Source organism: Mercenaria mercenaria, chromosome 3 (genome assembly GCF_021730395.1).
Source record: "Mercenaria mercenaria strain notata chromosome 3, MADL_Memer_1, whole genome shotgun sequence".
Classification (NCBI taxonomy): Eukaryota; Metazoa; Mollusca; class Bivalvia; order Venerida; family Veneridae; genus Mercenaria; species Mercenaria mercenaria.
In genome coordinates this window covers 74,643,048-74,664,886 of record NC_069363.1, presented here as the reverse complement: position 1 = coordinate 74,664,886, position 21,839 = coordinate 74,643,048, and positions in this window count along the sequence as shown.

Below are 21,839 nucleotides of genomic sequence, written 5' to 3'. Positions count from 1 at the left end.
CACAGTGCTAAGTGACATTTTTTGAAAAAATCACTTTTTTTCATATATCAAGTGTTTATGACCTTGCCCATGTCCTGTAAAAATATCAAGATTATAGCAAGTCATTAAATGAGTTTATAACAAAATGGTCAAAAAGTGCTAAGTGAAAATGATATACCATTTGAATGCGACACAGTGCTAAGTGCCTTACGTCACGTGGCGCTTTTTCGCACCGAATTATATCAAGTTTGCACTCAGTATATGTACCAAGTGACAAATATTTTTCAATAATTGTGCCATTTAGTTGATTTCTTTTTAAGTATGATATCATTATCAGTATCTGGTATAAAGGATTATTATTTTTGTTGACAAACAGTTGATTTTTATTCTTCTTTTTCTTCACTTGGTACTTTTCACAGTAAACATGTGGCTGTAAACCAAGTATTGTTTACTGTGAAAAAGTGCTAAGTGACAGAATGCATTTAAAGTTCTTCAGATGAAATTGTCTGATTTTTTTTTAATTTCAAACATTTGTCTCAAGATTTTTTTATCTAAATGAGGACAGGGAAAAGTATATATTAGTGAAATATAATTATTTGAACTCAAAAAGTATTTCTGTATGTACAACTGCACTAGTTCTGACTAACATGTTGTAAATCTTGCCTCTTGGGTCAGGTGTACAAATGAAACACCCCCTGATCCAAGCAGTATACTCGGTTGCAACAGATTAGGGAGAATCTGATCCCACGATGCCTGTCAAATACAATGACCTTATTCTTATTTCAGCAGCATGTCATGTGTTTTATGTGCTGCTACCACACAAAACAAAAAGTACTTAACTACATTGTAATATATGAATACTAAGAACAATCATGTAATTTAGCACACAACTAATATGCGGAAACTGACAAATCATCAAATTTTATTTTCCTTTTGTAAATTAATTATTTATATTATATACAAATGAGTTCTGCAATAAACCCTACAAAAGTACCATTTATTCATAAAATACGGGTGTATTTCGGTTATGATAATTTCCCGCACAGTTATCGTTTTGAGTGAACATATTTTATTTTACTTTCATATGTTAATTATTTATGATATATATGATTGAATTATATCAAAAAACCTTCAAAAATACCTCTAATTAAAAAGATACAGGTGTATTACAGTTATGGAAAGTGTATTCCGGTTTTTAGGTGGATTCCGGTTTAATGTGTGACCGATCAGCAAGTTATGACTGTTTGTACAGTTGTACAGTTCTTGTTTAATGTGAATCACAGTATACAATTGTACTGTAGCATTTTAGATTACAAACAGTACAGTATAATACAACTTTTACATCAGTAGTGTTTAATGACATTTAACACAGTCATTACAGTCCTGTAACTGCTATAATGATGAAACGACTGCATGACCATGGCTTTCAGCAAATTATTAGGAACACATGTATCTTATCTTATTGTTGGTTAACTGCCTAGTATAATTATAGTGATATCTGGAGAATTTCATAGAACATGTAATGAAATCTTTGGAATCAAAGTTTAATGATCTTGCAAAGGTTCAGTGTCACCTAAAGTGACTGTTGATTAATGCCAGCATGCCACAGAGAATATGATTGACAATTCCACACTGAAAATAAAGCTATATCTCTGGAAACTGTTTCATATTTGTAACCAAATAAAAACTCAAAATCATTAATATATCTTGAAGAAACATCTAAACCTAATATTAAAGTGGAATCTGTGTTATGCAATGACAGTCTGATTTGTAGTGTATGTTATTAGTATGCATGACCTGCACTGCAAAGAAATGGCAATGTGGCATAGATTGACATTAACTCCTTATGTGTAAGTCACACTACACCGTATAGCGTTAACGGACGCCAAATGTATATAAAAACTGTGACAGAAAGTTATCCACTGACGAAAGGCATTCCCCACTACTGCTCGATGCTCTCGTGATCGGTGTACTGGGCGCATAAAACACACAATGACCGCAATATTATAGCATATATACAGGACGAACAACGTTCAATTAACGGATATCACTGTACTAGACTTGTACCGTGTAAAACAAAAGCGAAACGCATGAGAAACTGACAAAACGTTCTTGTCAGTTATCGACCGTTGAACATACGTTACATCCGTTGCATAATCCGGTAGTGGTCTGGCTGTGAATCAGGTCCACCGGACAAGAACGAATGCGAACCTGACAAGAACGGATGCGAACCAGTTAAGTTCAGAATAGGGAACGCACGAGTAACGAACAAAACGCATATCAGCGCATTGCTACCATACATCTAACTGACAACTTTGTCCGGTGGTGTACGTTCTAAATTTTGAACATGCTCAAAACCTTCCACTGGATAGATGAATTTCGCAGAACAAGGAGTGCAGGTGCCGCATGAGAAACGGAAAAGAAACGCATGCGAATGGACACAAATGGATTGAAAATTTTGTTATACGTTAAACGTCCGTTAACGCTATACGGTGTAGTGTAACTGAGACTTAAACTCTTATAATAGATTATTCAGTCAGGTTAAGTTATTTATTTATACTGTTTTGAGAGGCTAGATCTTGAAACAAGCTTTCCAACTTATATGTATATTTCTCAATAATTAACGTATTGAAGCTTCATTGGGCAAAAAATAAATTGAAACACTGTTTTCTGTACTCAACATTAATCTAAGTACAGAATAGGAAAATGCATGATGATTTGAACATTATTTATTGTAAACAGTTTTTTTATAGGAAAAAAACATTTTGCTATTGAAAGAGAACTGTTTTACTGAATCAAAGCATTATACTGAACAATACCAGCTGTCTAGAAATATTTAATTCTAGTGATACAGTAATTAAGAAATAATTTACACCAAAGCAGTGTTTTAACATTATTTATGCATGATAGGTGGTTATACATCAGGTGTAATAATTTCACGAGGGCGCAGCTCGAGTGAAATTATTTCGAACGATTATTACTGCCAGATTGTATAAATAATTTTCCTATGTAGAAAATTTCCTTTCTAATAAATTAATTTATTATGTCTTTGTTGTAAAATTTAGATCAATATTATGGAACTGTTTCCTCGTGTATGTATGGCGTGTCATCACGCTCCTTTGTTTATACACACCAGACTGGAAATGGTAATACGTCTTGCGGAAGAGTTCAATTTGGGCGAAAATGATGGCAAATTATTCTGTAAAGCAAATGTACCAGATTAGTATGTGCATAAATTAATCCAGACAGTTGTGCAGTGTTACATTTCGTTTTAAAAATGCTGTCTAAGGTAATACTGAATCAAATTTGAAAGCACTACATGGTGCTAAATATCATGTTGACATGATGTTAACATAATAACGTTGTGATGAATCATGCATTGCTAGTCATATTAGAATGCATGAATTTTTAACTCTGAGGAAAATATCATGTCTGAAATACAGTTTTCATAATTCTCTTAAAACTGATACACTAACTAAGCCAAAGAATATAATTTATAAAGATACATTGTGATTGGCTAGCCATTTTTGTTCAGTGTAATTGTGAGTCTGAGAAATTACTGAAGTTTAAAAGCTTTAAATAAATAAAATGGAAAACAATTATGTGTTGTTTCTTAGTGTGATAAATATTTCCATGTATTTTTTGAAAAGATAATCTGCAGATAAAGCAGTTTCATTCGTTATGCTATGCTCTGTACAGTGAACACTACTTTTGATTACTGTGAAAGAAATTAAAGGGCCCACTTCTTGTGCTCAGCCATCAAACACCATGTTGTTTTACTAGATACATGAAAAATATTTCCTTCTAAAGAAAAAAAAGCTCAAAAGCAAAAACTTTGGATGACCTATACATTGTCACTTAGACTCTTTTCAAAGTCACAAAGTTTTAGAATAGTAAACAAAAATGACTGCGAAAGAGTTTTAAGCGACATGGTTGTAGTAAGGTTCATTTTATTCAATGATTTCAAACACTACAAAAAACTGGGTACAAAAAGATGAATTTTATGTCCCTTTAATAATAAAATATAAAATCACTTAGAATTTTGTCGCGCTTACCTTTTTTGCAAATTTGTATCTATTTGGAGTGCGAAAAAGTTCTAAGTGACATTTTGATTAAAATTTCTTTTCTGTCAGACATTTCTTTAAAAATTCCACTAGATTTAAAAAAATAAAGTTGATTTTAATCAGATTTAAAAATATTACAACAGCTGTCAGAATAAAAAAGCAACAGGAATGTTTTTTCCTTCTCCTGTAAAATTTCATGAAATGCACTTAGCACTTTGTCGCATTCACCCCTCGACATGTATTCGGCAAGATAATCCACATTTCAATCAGTGCACAAACACTGTAAACTGTAAAAGTTATGCCATAGTTATGTCTTAGTACTATTTATCACGTATCGTGAAAAAAAATCTAACAAGGTTGCTGTTGTATAAAATCTTATATTGGCTGATACGTCATTTGTTCGTGATAGCTTTGTGAAAAAAAATTAGAAAATTCTAACGGTATCAAGTTCATTTTTACTCTGACAAAAGACTTGTTAACCGGAAAAAAATCAATCTCCCTATGAAGGGTTTAAGGAAAGTGCTTGCAAAGTGGAAAAGTAAATCAACTTATCAAAAACATGAAAAGTAAGACATATAGGTTTCCATTGTATCATATCAAATACTGACTATGTTTTCATAATACTATTTTAGAAATTTAGTTAATTTCAGATTTTCTTATTTAAGAAAAAAAAACACTTTGTTATAAGTACTAAGTTCAGAAATTGTCAAGTTTTGAAAAGAATCAAACTTTTCTTCTTTCATTTATATTTTATGTCAGACCTGAATTTGCACAAAATGAATTCAACTATTATAATCTTAAACAATACAAATAATTCTAAATATATTGCATCATTGTACTATTAAATATAGTAGTGGCCACATCCATAAATTTTAGTGAAAAAACATAGAAAATATTTGTAGAACATTATTTACTAGGATATGAAGGAAAAACGGGCAAACATTTCACTTCTTACCTTTCTCAACAAATTCCAGAATCGTGTCATAAAGTAGCGTTTCATTGTGACTACATAAAGTGTCTTCCCTACGGAATGCAATGTGATACATATCCAGACTGTGAAGATGGGACAGATGAAATGTCGTGTGGATTTCAAAATACCTTGTCCTGCAAACTTTGGTGGAATTACGGTTTTAGACATTCGGGAATGTATAAAATGCCACTTACCGGTAAATATCTAAAAATAAAAATATAATTTTGAAACTGGAATGATTGTTGACAACAATTATTGTAGAATTAAAGTTTACCTATTTAGCACTGGATGCCGGTGTAATGAAGTATTTCGACCCCCATAGAATAACGACCCCCCAGTCATTATTCTATAGAAAATGTGACTCCTTTCCTGTAAAATTTTGACTCCCCTTATAAAAAACTGACTCCCTTTGAAAACTCTATAGAATAACGACCCCCCGGTCATTATTCTATAGAAAAACTGACCCCTCCAAGTAAAATACTGACTCCCTAAAGATGACTCACTTCGAATCTCATAGAATAACGACCCCGGTTATTATTCTATAGACTCCTTCCATGTGAAATACTCACTGCCGAAATTACTACATTCAAACTCTCATACAAAATCGATTCCCGGACAATATTCTATTAAAAAAAGTTACTCTTTCCGTGTAAAACACCGGCTCCTAAAAAGACTTTCGACGATAATATCTATTAACAAGAAATATCTTTAAAAATGATGGTCGGCGAATTGTAATAAGGAAAGAAGTTTATGAATTTTTCATCTAACATTCATCTTTCATCTAACATTTTTCAAATTGCAAAACTAAACACCGCACTTAAACAATTTAAATGGTTCTCTTTTGATTTTTGGCAAAGGTTTCGTAGGGTTGCAAGTTTGTTTCGTTTATCCTTAGACGAATAATTACAGCAGTAGTTTGAAGATTCACGAAGCGGTTCATGAGAAGAGGTCATTAAACGTGTTTATATTTTTAGCTAAATTGGTCCCTATCCCCATTTGTAACAAAATAGCAGGAGACCTTACGATATTGTTACACATCAAGTTTGATAAACATCCATTACATTTTAGTGGTTAATGCGGAGAAAGGCATACCTGCTTTTAGCTATAGTGGTCCCTAATAGGGCCCAAGTTCCTATATTAGGATTTTTTTATTTTATTATTTTTATTTATTTCTAAAATAGGCCAACTGATCCCGCTTTAACAAATGCATATTCGCTATTCGTGAATCTTTGGACAATGACGCCACACCTATAAAAAAGTGAAGGTCAAGCAAAACATGCAATTGTAATTATTTCAATATTTCTGTTTCATAAGCAAAGCTTGACCGTAGTCATATCACATAGATAAACTGTATGCAACGTACCTTCACTTCAGTGTAATGAGATTCAGTCATTATATAGCATATATATAATGAAACAGATTTCAACTGAGTTCAATATTTGCATACCATACTAAAGAAAAATATTCATATATAATAAATCAGTTAAATAATTTATAACAAATATATCAAAGCAAACAAGTACTCATTTTAATATGCAATCTGAATAAGTCACAAAAGCAAGAAACCTTTTCATATACAGACGACAACTGTAACAAGGAAAATCTTTTTTAAAAGCACTTCTCTACATAAAAGACTCTTATCACACCCTTATTCATGTGATACGCAGACCGTATTCAGCTCTTTCTTTAATTTGATATATGTTGGTATTTGAGCAGGTTTTTATCATATTTATTAAACTTACTTATCATTTTGAGATATATCAATATTCTTGCTAAATATACTGAGCCAAAGTTAGCTTTAAAACTGTGAACAGCGTCGTTTAGGATAAACGCTTTGTCTACATTTCACTCAGCGTAGCACAATCAACAGAGTGAAAGAAATTGACACTCTCGTCCAATCAGGCAGAGTGTTGCATAAATCTTCCATTTTGATAAATTATCTATAATGCGTTATCAAGTAGTTTGATTTGCAAACTGAAGTCACGTGGTATAGGTAACGAAAACGAATTTAGACGGCGTCGCCGAAAAAGTGATCCCCACCAAACCTAAAGGACAATTTTACTAGATCTACAATTCTAATACCCTCCATTGTCAATAGTTAACATTTTGATTGTACTACTACTACTGGTGCCGCTACTTCTATTGCTATTACTACATGTACTTCTTCTTCTTCTACTACTACTACTACTACTTCTACCACTACTACTACAACTGCTACTACTGATACTACTATACCTGCTTCCACTAATACGTCTTGTACATCTACCTCTTCTTCACCTGCTGCTGTTGTTGCTGTCCCTTATTTCTCTGCTGCTGCTGCAACTGCCACTACCACGGCTGCTACTACTACTACTACTACTTTCTATTGTTGCCGCTACCGTACTTTACTGCCACTGCTAAGTATTGCAACTTCTATTAATACTAAGTTCAACGCTAGCAGTTTCTTGTGCAGTTTTCTTCTGAAGAATTACTTCATACCGAAGTTTGCAGGGATTATTGACACTGGTGTGTTTTGTGAACGTATTGTGAATTGTTATTCTCCTGAAAAAAATGTATACACCGTCTAGAAATAGAATCCCTTTTCCCGTTGCGAAATGCTCTGATTTCTGTGTCAAGTGATGGTATCTGGGGCTAATGGTCAAACGGATGGACGGACGGATGGACGGACGGACGGACAAGGGCAAATCTATATGCCCTCTCCCCCGAGTGGGGGCATAAAATGCAGCAATTAGGCCTTAGATACATGAGTTATCACTAAATTTGACCGGGGTCGTTTTTTTATGGGAGTCAATATTCTTCGTGAGGTTCAGTTTATTTCACGTGGGGGTGTCATAGTACTATGATCTGGAGGTCATAATACTATGACCGGGGGTCACTTTTTCTATAGAATAATGACCGGGGGGTCATTATTCTATGGGGGTCGAAATACTTTATTACACCGGCAAAAGTCCTAACATTGATCGTTGAATATCTTATTACTAGTTGCCATAGACTTTATGCCTTCACAGTACCAATTTAAGTAAACCACTCGGCACTGAACACTAATTGCATATCAGCCACAGCCAGGATTCGAATCCGGATGGCCAGAGTCTTAGTCCAGCTACATACCGCTGCGCAACTTACTGTCATCATAACGATTTTGTCACAAATACATAGTCAGGTAACTTGATTTGAAACACAGTTAGAGTATAAACATGGCGAATAAAGGTCTCAGAGAGCTTGCAAGGATGCGCGCTCATTCTCTTTATTTCGAGGAAATGGCGAAAATGTAAGAAACACTCGTGTTCATTATTATATCTTCAGAAAACTATTTAATTGAAAAACGAAATCGTATGAGTAAATCACAGGTGATATTACTGCTTTCAAATAGCATGGATCAAAATTTGCATAACATTAGATGGAAAAAGACTTGGTTGCAAATGTTAAACAAACATTACAAAGACGCGTTGGATAAAAAAAACATGCAAAGTTGCACTTTCTGTACTGAGCTAGAACCTGGTTGCTGTTTGAATTCACTCTAAAATAAAGCCGTTATACGCTCAAGCATTCGTTTAATTTTACCAGAAGGTTATTGTTATGCACGAGAGGTGTTCAACACTTTGAAATTTGCGTTTAGGAGGTAATTGTTGGAGAGTTTTGCATCGCACTGCATAAAGCATTATATTATAGAAGAATGCTTTAAAGTTATCATTTTGAGCAGTTCCCGCCGAAATAGGTGGTACATTTGCAAAGCATATAGTGCCTTTGCTTTTCATGAACATTAATATTTGATATGAAAAAAGTGGTAAATTAGCTCGGATATAATATTTCTGTAAACTGATTACCAAACATTCCTTATAAATTTGGGTAATAATGAATAATGCAATAGAACTACGAGAATACCCACAATTATTAAGTTAATCGCTCGTATGATCTCAAAGGTCAGACCACCGTCTTCAGACAGATGTCAGCCAAATTAAACGTTTAACCGTTGTGGCAACGTTAAATGTCGCAACGCCGCTAAATGTCGCAATCACCGTTAAATGTCGCAAGGTTGACGTGAAATGTCGTAACCACCGCTAAATGTCGCAAAATCGTCTACCGCTAAATGTCGCACCTTTAACGTTAAATGTCGCATAAATTTGCCCACCGTTATATGTCGCAAAACCAACGCTAAATGTCGCACATCAAAATAAGGTAAGTTAAACAGTCTTAAGACTGGGTAATGCTTGATTTGGGAAGGGCTGAATTGATCGTTCATTCTAATCTGCACGTTTGCTTTTCAGTGGTTCCGCATCATACATACGTTATATATTTCATATCTAAAGGTTTGAGCTCTAACGTGGTACTCGCCACAGTACTAGATTTATTTCAGGTCTGAACTATGTAAACCGCAAACAGTTTTGATTTCTTACTGGATCTGCTTGGCTAGTACCACCAGAGAACAACGTATCTACTTAATTTCCTTCCTACCCGTAACCTCCATGCTTATAATAAAATAACAACAATGTATACGAGTGTTGCGTGTTAAAAATTTCTTACTCAGCTATAACAAAACCATTTTTTGAAAATTTCAATGTATATGGCCATTGAAAACCCAAGAAGTCAATAAAAAAATTTGCTTGCCTCAGTAATATTTTACCCCCACCCCAACCCCATCGTAGTAACTTTAATCAACAACATTCGTTCTTGTAAAATACGGATCATTGAAATATGTGTATAATTGTAAAGTGTTCAAATATAAGTTGAATATCTTTTGCATGTGGATATACTCATCGTTCACGTATGGAATCGCTTCTTCTATCAGTTTTAGGGAATCGCGTATGCTTAAGTTGAAGAAATATATGAACTAATAGAAATTATGAATTTATACACGGTCAGGAGACTAAATTTGAATGGAAAACGAATATAGCCAATCCGGAATGTAATACCTTTTAGGTGATCTAATTTGCATCTTTGTTAAAATAATCAAGAATAAATACACAGTTAGGTTAAAAATTCTTCGAGGGGGCAAGGGAGCAATTTCGTATTTCCAACTGGTCGATTCTTTTAAGAAATTGAGTAGATGGATTTTACAGGCATTTATTTATGATAATAACTTATAATTTTCAAAACATATTTATGGGTTCCGGAAAATGTACGGAGCAGCATTATTGACGGGTGTATACTATGTATCAACTCAAAAGTTTGAGATTATAATTCCAAAGTTTTGATATACACATACGAATTTTTGATATACGTTACGCAAAAGTTCGATATACAAACTTAGAATTGAAGTTACTGAGTTACTAAGTCGATAACTGGAAGTACTTTCCTCAAACTTCAGGCTACTTAATCATAGATTCAGGTTACTTACTCGACGTTTCCAGTTATATATGAACTCAAACTTTCCACTTACTAACTACAACAGTATCCGTAGATGTATAGGTCCTGGTAGGATTTAAGTACCTTAATTGTGCAGCAGTCGGGTAGCTCTAGATAGTCATTTAAGATGAACAGTCAACGTTTGAGTTTAACACTTTTATTATATTACAACTTTGGCTTTTGTATCTAATGTCATAAATGTAACTAAAATTAAAGATAACATCCTTGGTCGTTGGTTTTTCTTATGTCCTTTTAGTCATTTCTAAAGTGTGTCACTTTATACATACATGATCATATATTGTTTCTATATTCTATCGTACAAAATTTAAAGTGACCTGAAAGTACATAAATAACCATAACAAATATGTTGTAAAAATTATAAGCTTTTACTTGAAAACAGTCCATAGATATTGATTTAAGTTTTATCATATTTGTACTATTGAATTATGTTATAATACATTAATCCATACGCGCAGTGGGCTTTAATTCATCACTTAGTGTAGATCTGAAAATAACGATGCTTTGCTTTATAATTAAACACAGGTTTCATAAACTAACAGGCTTGTCGACTTGAACACACTACAGTTCACAAGACATTTCCGAAGATGGCCTTTCTCTTGGTGACCGACTGGATTATACTGCAAATCAAAATAAAATCATGTGCAATGAAACTTATATCTACTACCACTTTGAATGTTTTATACATTACTCATGTATATGGAAACTCTATCAAATATAGAAGTTGTACTTACTTTGAGCCCAGGCGGCAAGTAAATATAGAAACATGGAGTTCGAGTTAGTTCGGTTATTTTGGAAGAGAGGCCAGAGATTGTGATCGGGTAGTGTTCGAACATAAATATTTCGATATTTAATATTTAATCATAGAAGGTTTAAGACTTATGCCAATACCCTACTAACGGAACATTAGATACATGTACATTTAGGGGTTGCAATTTTAAAAGCTGGCAATGATAGTTATGGAAACAATTGTGGAAAATAATTGATAACAAGACATTTTTCTCACTACCATATCGTATGGTTTGTTTCATACTATGAAATCATTCACCCGCTGTTGGCCCGTCATTGCAGGTTATAAAATGGACCCATAATAGTTTACCTTAAAACTCCTTCCATGAACCTACTTTGACCCATGCTTCAGGATGGCGTAGGTTCAAGCCGCCATAGGTCCAAACTTTTTTCTTTATATTTCTTTTTTGTAGTAAGTAAAACGTTTTATCAAGACTTGTTAATAATTTATTGTACGAAAGCTGATATTTCTTTTTCATTTCTTGCTTTGTAAAGTGAGTCTTTCATCTGATACAGACGGGTGCAGGGTTAGACATCTTTGAAAAAACTGAGTTACATTGTGGCGAAGGCTCTTTTTTCCCCCTTTGCTCTTTAGATTATATAGTGTGGAAGAAATATAGGTTGGTTTTACTTCCGCCCCATGGTTATTTTTGAATTTAGAGAGCAAATTTTCATTATCTAGGAAGCCTCAAGTAAAAGGATTTAATCAGACGCATGCAAGAAATTGTTTCTTATTTTGCCGAGTTCATTTCAAAGCTATATTTCTACATTTTTTCCCGAATTGTTATCAAAGAGCTTTTGCACATTGTTTTAATTTATTTCTTTTCTCTCTTACACCACGAGTTACCGTCCGACCATGTATAAAACTGTTTTTTCCTCTTCATTCTGTATTTATGATTACAGTTTGAAATGTAGTTTTAAGAAAAGGTATTCTCTAATTCAAAATAATATTCCAGTTCCAGGTTTAGGTACAGATACCATAAATGTAACCTGCAATTTTGACTCCATTGAATATCACAATGAGCTATACACACTGTTTCCAGGTGTCGACATAATTGAATGGTTTGTACTGCTTACATGTATTTCCTTCTTGGTTTTAACTTTCATGTAAATTGAATGCAAATGTTAACGAAATTGTGCCGTTTTTTTCTCCACAATTATCTGTTACATGCGACAATTATATACTTAGGGGTCCTTGTAATTCGTTTTCTAAATTTTTAGTAACATGAAAAGTTAGTATGACATCATTTGTCTAAGAACCAGTTTAATAAAATCGATGAAAATAACAATGCAGTTCAAGTTCTTAAAACCTAAATCGGCAATGTCTCTAACGATAAAGGCATCCAGATAAATTATCGCATCTGTAACTATATGAGCCGTGCCATGAGAAAACCAACATAGTGGCTTTGTGACCAGCATGGATCCAGACCAGCCTGCGCATCTGCACAGTCTGGTCAGGATCCATGCTGTTCACTAAAGGTTTCTCTAATTGCAGTAGGCAATTAGACTGCGCGGATGCGCAGGTTGGTCTGGATCCATGCCGGTTGCAAAACCACTATGTTGGTTTTCCCATGGCGCGGCTCATATTTCTTTTCCTTTATTATCTACAACTAAGGCTAGATTCTTTATCTTCATTCACCCTGTAATCGTTTCTTTATGTTTCATGATATTCCGAAATATATTGTAGGAAAGGACAAATGATATTTGCAAGTATACAAGTCGGAGAACTAATATACGATCAGGTCATGGACTATTATCTTTTTAGCGGAAAAAAAGCTTTGTGCACACAGGAGGTAACTGTCATTCTTTCCTATCATTTGTCTAAAGTTATCAAAGTGAATTTTAGAAGCAAAGAACGTCAGCTTAAGCCACCAGTTCTCTGCAGCATAAGTTTACTCCAGTATTCAATAGTGTTAATTGCTGGTTGATCCAGTAACATAAAACTAACAATACAGAATGATACTTTTTTCATTCTTAGTTGAAAACTTACATAAACGTAATATGTAGAACTACTTCAGTCCTATATCTACTTTCTGCTGGGCAATCGTATCACAATCTGACTGAATATTGCATTTAATAATTTCTACTGTCGCATTTCCGATAAAATTATAAAATTTTAACACACTAAGGTTTACGTTTTTGCCAATTTTGTGATTGTTTGCGGTAAAATAATAAAACATTTCGTCAAAAGAGGTTACAGACAAAACATTTAAATGTTTGGTGTGCAGATGGACGCGTTTTAATTCTTTTACGTCTAATATTTCTTGAAATAAAAACGCACAATAATTCAGTCCTACGAAAGACACAAATGTGTAGCCTATTATTAACCTTGCGTTATGTAACTGTAGGTAGTGCAGTCATGCAATCAGACAATAGAAGATGCAGCATCTTTTGATGATCCATACCACCAGCACATGTATTCCTACTGTGTTTGCATCATTGCGACACTATCGATAAGTGACGAGCCAGAAATAGTGTGAGTGACTTGATTAAAAGTTTCATTTCGGACAATTTGTTTGTTAATATCAATGTGATTCTTAATAAAGTAAATTTGTTTCATTTAAAAATCATTACAGGAATTCCAACGAAAAAGTGAAAACCCTTGTAATATTTATTACAGGTCTGTCAGATATTGCAATAACTCTGAGCCCGTTGACACAGATGACATTGATGATGTTGTGCTATTCAACTACATTCACACACATACACAAAGGATTCTTGAATGGAAAAATGTTTCAGTAAATTTTGACAGCATACAACTAATGACCGGCAACGCTTCTTGTAAAGAAGGTATGTGCCTTAAGTATGTTTACATAGTTTAAAGTCAACAACAGAGTGACGTAAATGTTAAGGACTCCAATTATATGTTTCTGTGCAGCAAGCAGTCACTAAAATCCGAGTATGTTTACCTGTGTCAATACAGCTCTTACTGACAAGACTTTTGGTCCTTAATTTTGTTATGAGTATGCATTAATCAGGTACTTTTAAATCAACTTTTTTGAATCACAAATAAAGTGTTACAAAAGTCAGTGGAATTATAACAGTTATGACACATACCATCTTTCAAACACACTTTAGATCAGTCATTTGAAGACAATACAAGACAATATCTCTAGGTGTGCAATGTGAGTAAGTTATTTTTTCTTCAAAAATTAGTGCCTTGATATGAATTGATTGTTTAACTGGGTTTCGTCGTCTGGATTGATTTGTAGTACAATAAAGCGTTATGTATACATCTAATACATAAGCTTTAATCTTCCCTAACTTTTTCATAAATATATTTTATTATTCCTTTTTAAGGGAAGGAACACTTATGATGAACATGTCCCACCTGACTGAGCAGATAATAGATATAAGGGTATCATCAAAGGCATCCGAATTCAAGTAGAGTGCCGCCATCTTGGACTCATGCATATTCATTACAAATAGCCTCTTTGCCAATGTGCGTTTACGCATCTTTAAGTCAATCTTTAGCGAAATACGACTACATAATAACAGAAACAATAATATAGGTTAAATCATATAACTCCTAAATGTAACTTGTCATAATAAAGAATCGAGATTATTTAAATGAGTATGCATCATCTAAAAATAGACTCCCGCTAAAAATATCATCTGCTCTTGGTTTGCTTGGTTTTATTCTTTGCTTCCAAATGATCTTTCTACAGACTTTTAAAGTTGCCGATTAATATTTACAACCTCTAGAAGGTAAAATGTGGAGGCTAAACCTGTCCGTCATTTTAAGCGCGGTTTTATTGTTTACCATACTGTGAACGGCCGTTAATGATAACAATCAATGTTGCTTGTATTAAAGCACATTTGGTAGAAATTTTGTATAAATCCGTTGTATAAAGAAAGAAATAGTTATGAAAAAGTGGCCGAAGTTACGACTCGAACCAGCATATGTTTATTTGAAATAACTTTACATGTTTTAAATAGATAAGAACGCGCGTAAACTAACAAAACACATTTTTCATACTTGTTTTATTAAACATCTGTAACAGGATGCTAAAACAGATCCTTTAAAAAGAATATTTAATACGCGCTAGAAGGAACCTTTTGGTAACTTGAAGCTAAATCTTGTGATTATTCTAGCACTGATATTGACGCATGTGACGCATGCTTGCCACGAAAATGTCAATAAATAGTGTGATAAAAGGAGAACCCTCACCTATAATCTTTTGTATCGTCTTAAATGTTTATTGTGTAATTTATGCGATACCAAAGCATACCATATGATAATCATCCTACAAGCAAAATTATTACACCAAGAGCATAAGAAATAATCATCGTCCACAGTATGACAAATTCAAGATATGGCCACAAAATAGTATGAATTTCTAAATAATAAAAACAAAATTACATCATAGTTTGATTATTTCTTTAGGACTAAGCCAAATATAGGTTTTAATTCTTATACTCGTAACATGGCACTACAAGAATTTTAAGTTTTGGATTACTGCCGATATGCTGGAGGCTTTAGTATAACATTGCATGTCGATGAACCTTAACTCTAGTTTGAGCGTTGATGTTCTACTTTTATATGAAATATCTGAGAAAAGTCCTTGACCCAAGTGCCTGTTAGGAGTTACATTCTCTCATATATCTTATTTTCTTGAACTTCTAGCAAATAAAAACATTTATTTCTTTACTGCAGAATTTCATCCTCACGATAGAGAAATTAGCTGTGTTGAGGGTTATGGTGTGATAGACTCTTCGGTGAGATGTTTATACGATGTCTTCACCTCAGGAGTAATCAAAGGGTGTAGATCCGGCGATCATTTACAAAACTGTGGTAAGCAGAGAAACATATGAATGCGATCCTGTCAGAGATGCGCAAATAAAGTACATATTTAGGTACAAGTACATATAGTACCATAGATGAGGGCCATTTAGTTTTAATTCACACCCAAAAGATGCAAGCATTTTGAACCAAAAATATACTGTATTTGAAAATCTGTTTCTTAAAAAACCTTATCAACAGTGACCAGGAATAAAAGATTACCTGAATGGCCACATTATTCTAAACAATCATCTTTTGGTGTTGGTCTGGTATCACATCACTGTATGGTAACTATACCGGTAGCTATGTGTTTGAATCTGTCCCGAGGCCTCTCCCGAGCAGAAAAGACATCTCGTAAGTTTGGCTGATTTCTGCAATTCAATGTTACATTTTTTATTAAAACTTATATCGTTTTGTCTCATCATTCTACGCTTCTAAATTATTTTGCAAATTGGGCTATAAAATTATCATTGAGTGATAAATACATGAAGAATATGGCAATCAAGACGCGAAAACGTATCATTTAAATGATGTTATCAAAGGTTTGGTATCATCATTAAATATTGTTAAGGAGAAAGAAAAAAGCATTTTTACCTGTATAGTCATTGGTCTCCCTACTGAAAATTTAATTTTGCGACGAAATACAACAACATGTATTAAGCATGTAACGGCTGGATTGGATTTAGTATATGGAACGGTTTGAATAGCATCTAAATTTACATGATCGGTATCAAGGTTGATAAAAAAGCGGAAAGAACTACAGCTATCAGTTTCTCTAATTTCTTGGATATCAGAGTGTCCTTGATTATAGATGGATAAAATCTTACAGCGGATCGACATAAATGTTCATTGATCATCAGGTATAACAAGGGAAAGAAGCAAACTGAATGTTACAAAAGTAAATATCTCAGCTAAAAGGAAAGAACAAATTACTTTTTTACTGATGCGTGAGAATGTGTTATGTTTAATAAAGGATCTATTTCAGGAATCATGAAGCATTATATTGTACTAATAGATATGCCAAAAGGACTTCTAAATCAAGGGGCGTATTTTTATTTTAGTGCGTAATTAGTTCAGGTCATCCAAGTCATTCGTTTTTTAAACTATTGGTACGACAACAAGCCAGTCTTCCGTCTATAGGATGATTTAATTCTAAACTTATTTTTCGTACTTCAATTAGGAACAGCGATCAATCAATAAAAAGAAACCAGGTCCCTATTAAAACGTTTGTATATATCTATCTATCTTCCATATAGTCACTGCTGGGGACCTAGACTTTGCGCGTCAACTAGCAAGAATGTTAAAATGAGTAAAAAAGTAGTAGTAAAAAGAAAGAAGGAGAATGGTTAGAAACAGGTTAAAAATAGGGCAGGTGTATTTAAGGTGAGATGTGCTCAAACTGGCTTACAGCCTGACTGAACACTGGCCCAGACGAGATGACAACATCTGAGGGCAAGGCATTCCAATGATTTGCTGTTCTAAATTTCTGTACAAAAATTTATGATAGTTGGATGAGGGTGAAACTTGAACGAATGCTTGAGAATGAGTGGTTCTGGTTCTGGAAGATCTAGTGTTGGGTGTTAGGTAGTCTGGTAGTGGAATGGCGACCTGGTTATGCAAGATGTTATAAAACATAACCAGGCGCTGATCAACGCGACGGAGTGCAAGGCGTCGCCAATTTAGGGAAGTCAGCATTTTGTCTACACTTGATGTACGGCCGTAATCGCGCTTGGCCCAGCGTGCAGCCCTGCGCTGCACAGACTCCTGCTGATCATTAAGAGTTTCAGAGTGGGGACACCACACAGTGGAACTGTACTCCAGCTGGAGTCGTACAAGTGTTTTGTATGCTTGTGATTTTAACTCTTCTGAGTGCACTTTGATGTTACGTCTTAGGAAACCCAATGTTTGATTTGCTTTTTTGGTGATGTTGTCAATGTGGTCATTCCGTGTAAGGTTGTGCAAAAAGGTTTGTTTGTCGTCTCTACTGCAAATTTAAATACAAACGTTCTGTACAACTTTTGGAACGTTTCTGAATGTTCGTATGTGTCTCAGCAACGACTAGGTCGAATGGATTAAACTTCGCGCACCTGTTCACCGATCTAACATGCAATAAACAGACTTCATAACTCTGACTTTGGCTTTCTCACATATGCCGTCTCTTCAATTTAGCAAATTTCTGTTAAGCTTTTTGCATGCATGTATATATGTTTGTTTCACTGATCACTTTTAAGAATGAACTGAAACTTCACAACTTCCGGCACTTGTTTACTGTGATAATCAGACATGCTGTGCTCAGAATCCATGATTCTGAAAAACTAGATTTTTCAAAAAGTTATGCCCCTACCCTGACATAACAGTTATTGGTTAAGTTTTGGTATGATAACAAGTTTCTTGTTTAGTATTATATGAGGGAAAAAAGTCAAAGGCTTCAATGTAAATTTACACAAAATGGACGTTGTCACTGATAAATTCCTTTAGCTTTTCTGAATGACAAGGCACTTCAGTTGTCGAGCTTTATTGTCCTCCTTTATAATTGATATTTTCCTATGTAAACAATCGTGAAATGATTTTCAATTATATAACATACATCCGTCTATAATAAACAAGCGAGTAATTATTTTCCTAAGAAATGTAGGATCGGCAGACCACAAAGGCAATGGGGCCTTATCTTATTATATAATAAGATAAACTAGCCACCATTTATAATTGATAACATTATGTACTCTTTTATCTTATCATACGATTAGTACTGAGCTGGTGCGTTTTAAATTCCATTTATGATGAAAGTTGTTTACCATTGCTTTTCTTGGTCATTTCCCTTTCCGGGTAACTTGGTAAATGAAAACTATTAAAGGTTAAAACACCTTATTTGAAAAAAAACACGTTCTAAGAACACAATTCCTACACAACACATGCATAGATGTGTATACATAAAGATGCATAGATAACGTATACATGTCGTAAAAGAAACAAATAAGCAGTTGGGCATCGCCTTGGAAATGTCATTAGCAAAGTCACGAGAGATTATAAGACTTGTAATAGAAACATGGAAAGGTGATAAGTTTAACTTGTTGTCTGTAAGCCCTGTTTAGCAACCACAAAATATTCAAACTGTCGTATAACTGTTTCTTGCAAACCTAAATCTATCCCCTTTGCGGATATAGTTCAACGAGGAGGTTTCTTTGGGCAAGTGCTAACGCAAATATAATGTTTGTGGTGTGCATCAATGTGTATAAAAACTAAATCTGGCCTCATGGAACTTTTGCATCAAAACGTTTTCAGTTTTAACAGACTTCTAGCTTCTAGTCGTCTTGTTTTCATTTCAGAAAATCTTTAAAAGACATTTTCTTTCAGACTGGCAGTAGTAATATCAGTTTGATTAATTACGCTAGAAAAACTAATAATTCATATTGATCAACAAATGAATATTTTTTGAAAGTACACATCTCCATTTCATAAGCATATACATTTAAAAACATCAGTTTTGTTTGTTCTGGGTTTAACGCCGTTTTTCAACAGTATTTCAGTCATATAACGGCGGCAGTTAACTTAACCAGTGTTCCTGGATTCTATACCAGTACTAACCTGTTCTCCGCAAGTAACTGCCAACTTCCCCACATAAATTATCAGAGGTGGAGGAGGTGGAGGACGAATGATTTCAGACACAATGTCTTTTATCAAATCGTCACGGAGAACATACGCCCCACCCGGGGATCGAACTCGCGACTCCGCGATCTGTACACCGACGCTCTCCCTACCGAGCTAAGCGGGCGGGCTATAAAATGATGGGTGGCTAGGAATATATATTTGAACATTACCACCAACCGATTATGTTTACAGTGCAAACTATGAAAACATAAGTTAGAAACAAACTTAAGCGCCTAGAAAGGTAAGTCCAAACCGCAAATAAGAAAAGTTATCCAAACCGGTGTACGCTTGTTACCCAACCCGTTACATTCATGTTTCTACAACACTCAAGGTATTCTTTCGAGTATATAGGTGTTTCGTACATATCGCAGTATATGTAGACTTATACTAGAGGTTACCATTAAGTCATTAAATGTGATTAACAATAAAAAAGAGTTTCAGAACACCTAACACGAAACCGAATAACAAATTCAACTACACACCTCTCGGATCGCGATGCCACTGTGGTTATTACTTCTTTGGGCATTACCAGTGTTAATGAACAGGGTTTGGTTACAGAATTTTTAAAACAAAATGTATGAAGTAACTTCAAAGACTAAAATGGCATTCCATTGACTTTTTTGACGAATTGGACAGATCCAAACACATGGTTATCGTTGTATTTGCCATACAGTAGGTATCATTTCTCTTTCTTCGCTGTATAGCAGAACAAGAATTTTAGGACACGAACTGTAAATTTTACAAAACAATTACCTATTTCCTATTTCAAGACTTAAAATGATTTGAAGTTAGTCACCGGAGACATTTTGAAACGTGACATTAAGTACGTTATGAAAGCAGAATGACGTCGCCGTGCATGGTGTGTATTTTGCAAGTCATTACAACAAAGTCTGCTTATCACTTACTAAAAATCATATTTTTGAATATTCAGGAACAGTTTAAAATGATTTTACTGAAAAATAACTTAACTGTATATTTTTGCTTTCTATTTATTTTTTTATCTACACACCTCTATATTTTCATGATTCACGGGCGCTTCGAAATTTCTGTTGCCATGACAACACAAGTAACAATTATTTGTAAAATATGGTCGAATTTTATTTGCCTGAGATAACTGTAATAGAGTATACTTGTTTCTAGTTTCTACCTGAACGCAAAAAGTAAAACATTGATTTTCCGGTATTTTAAACTACTTATTATTCAATAATAATATCTTGTCACTTATACAGGTTTTCTTGTGGAACGGCCCATATTTAAACAACACTAACTACATTCTTAACATTTAAATGCTATTTTTATTTAAACCATAATGTATAAGGTCTCCTAGTATTTGTTTTTTACCATGCATCTAATTATTTGCCTCAAATATTCTGCCAATGTATAAATGTTGGGAAACCTGGGCAAAACGCTATAAGTCATGCGTATGTTGAAATTGAAATGATTAACATTAATATTCAAATTGTTTGATTGCATATTTTTGTTCAAAGGTTATTCCCCTCGTATGAAATTTCTTGTGGTGTCTGAAGATCAACGGGATCTTAAGGAAACTTGTAAAAAGCAAAACTGGACTAAAATTAAATTCTTTTTCTAACTTGAAATAATTGTCTTAACCCAGATCATATGAAAGCCATGGTAGCTTGTTTTGATTATGCCTGCAGACGATATTTGAAATACATGCAAAGAGGAAATGACATCCAACGGTATACAGACGTGTATACAACAGCTGAGAAAGTGTACAAAAGTATAATGACAACACAGAAGTAACCATCAGACGCAAACAAACAAAGAGGAGAAATACAGCACGACACCCCTTTGTACCAGTCAGTGGCATAAACGCTATAGGCGAATAAAAACTAATTTACAGCCACAAAATATAACTTTTTAACACCTACCACATTCATATATAAAAATAGTATAGATAGAACCAATCCTGCTAGGGGAATCGCTATCACACGTGAAAAATATATCCACGGACAGGGGAATATCTAGCGCTTGTAAAAGATACACAGCCTGCAAGGTGAACATTAGCTCGGGTAAGACATAAACACCCTGCCTGGCACGTGAAAGTTACACATCCTATCAGGAGACAATAAAGCACACGTGTAAGAAACACACCCTGTCTGGTGAATCGTTGTAAAAAATACATACCCTGCCGTGGGAACTCTCTTGCACGCATGAAAGATAACACCCTGCCAGGGGATATAGCAAACATGAAACCTACACACCCTGCCAGGGGAATCTCTAG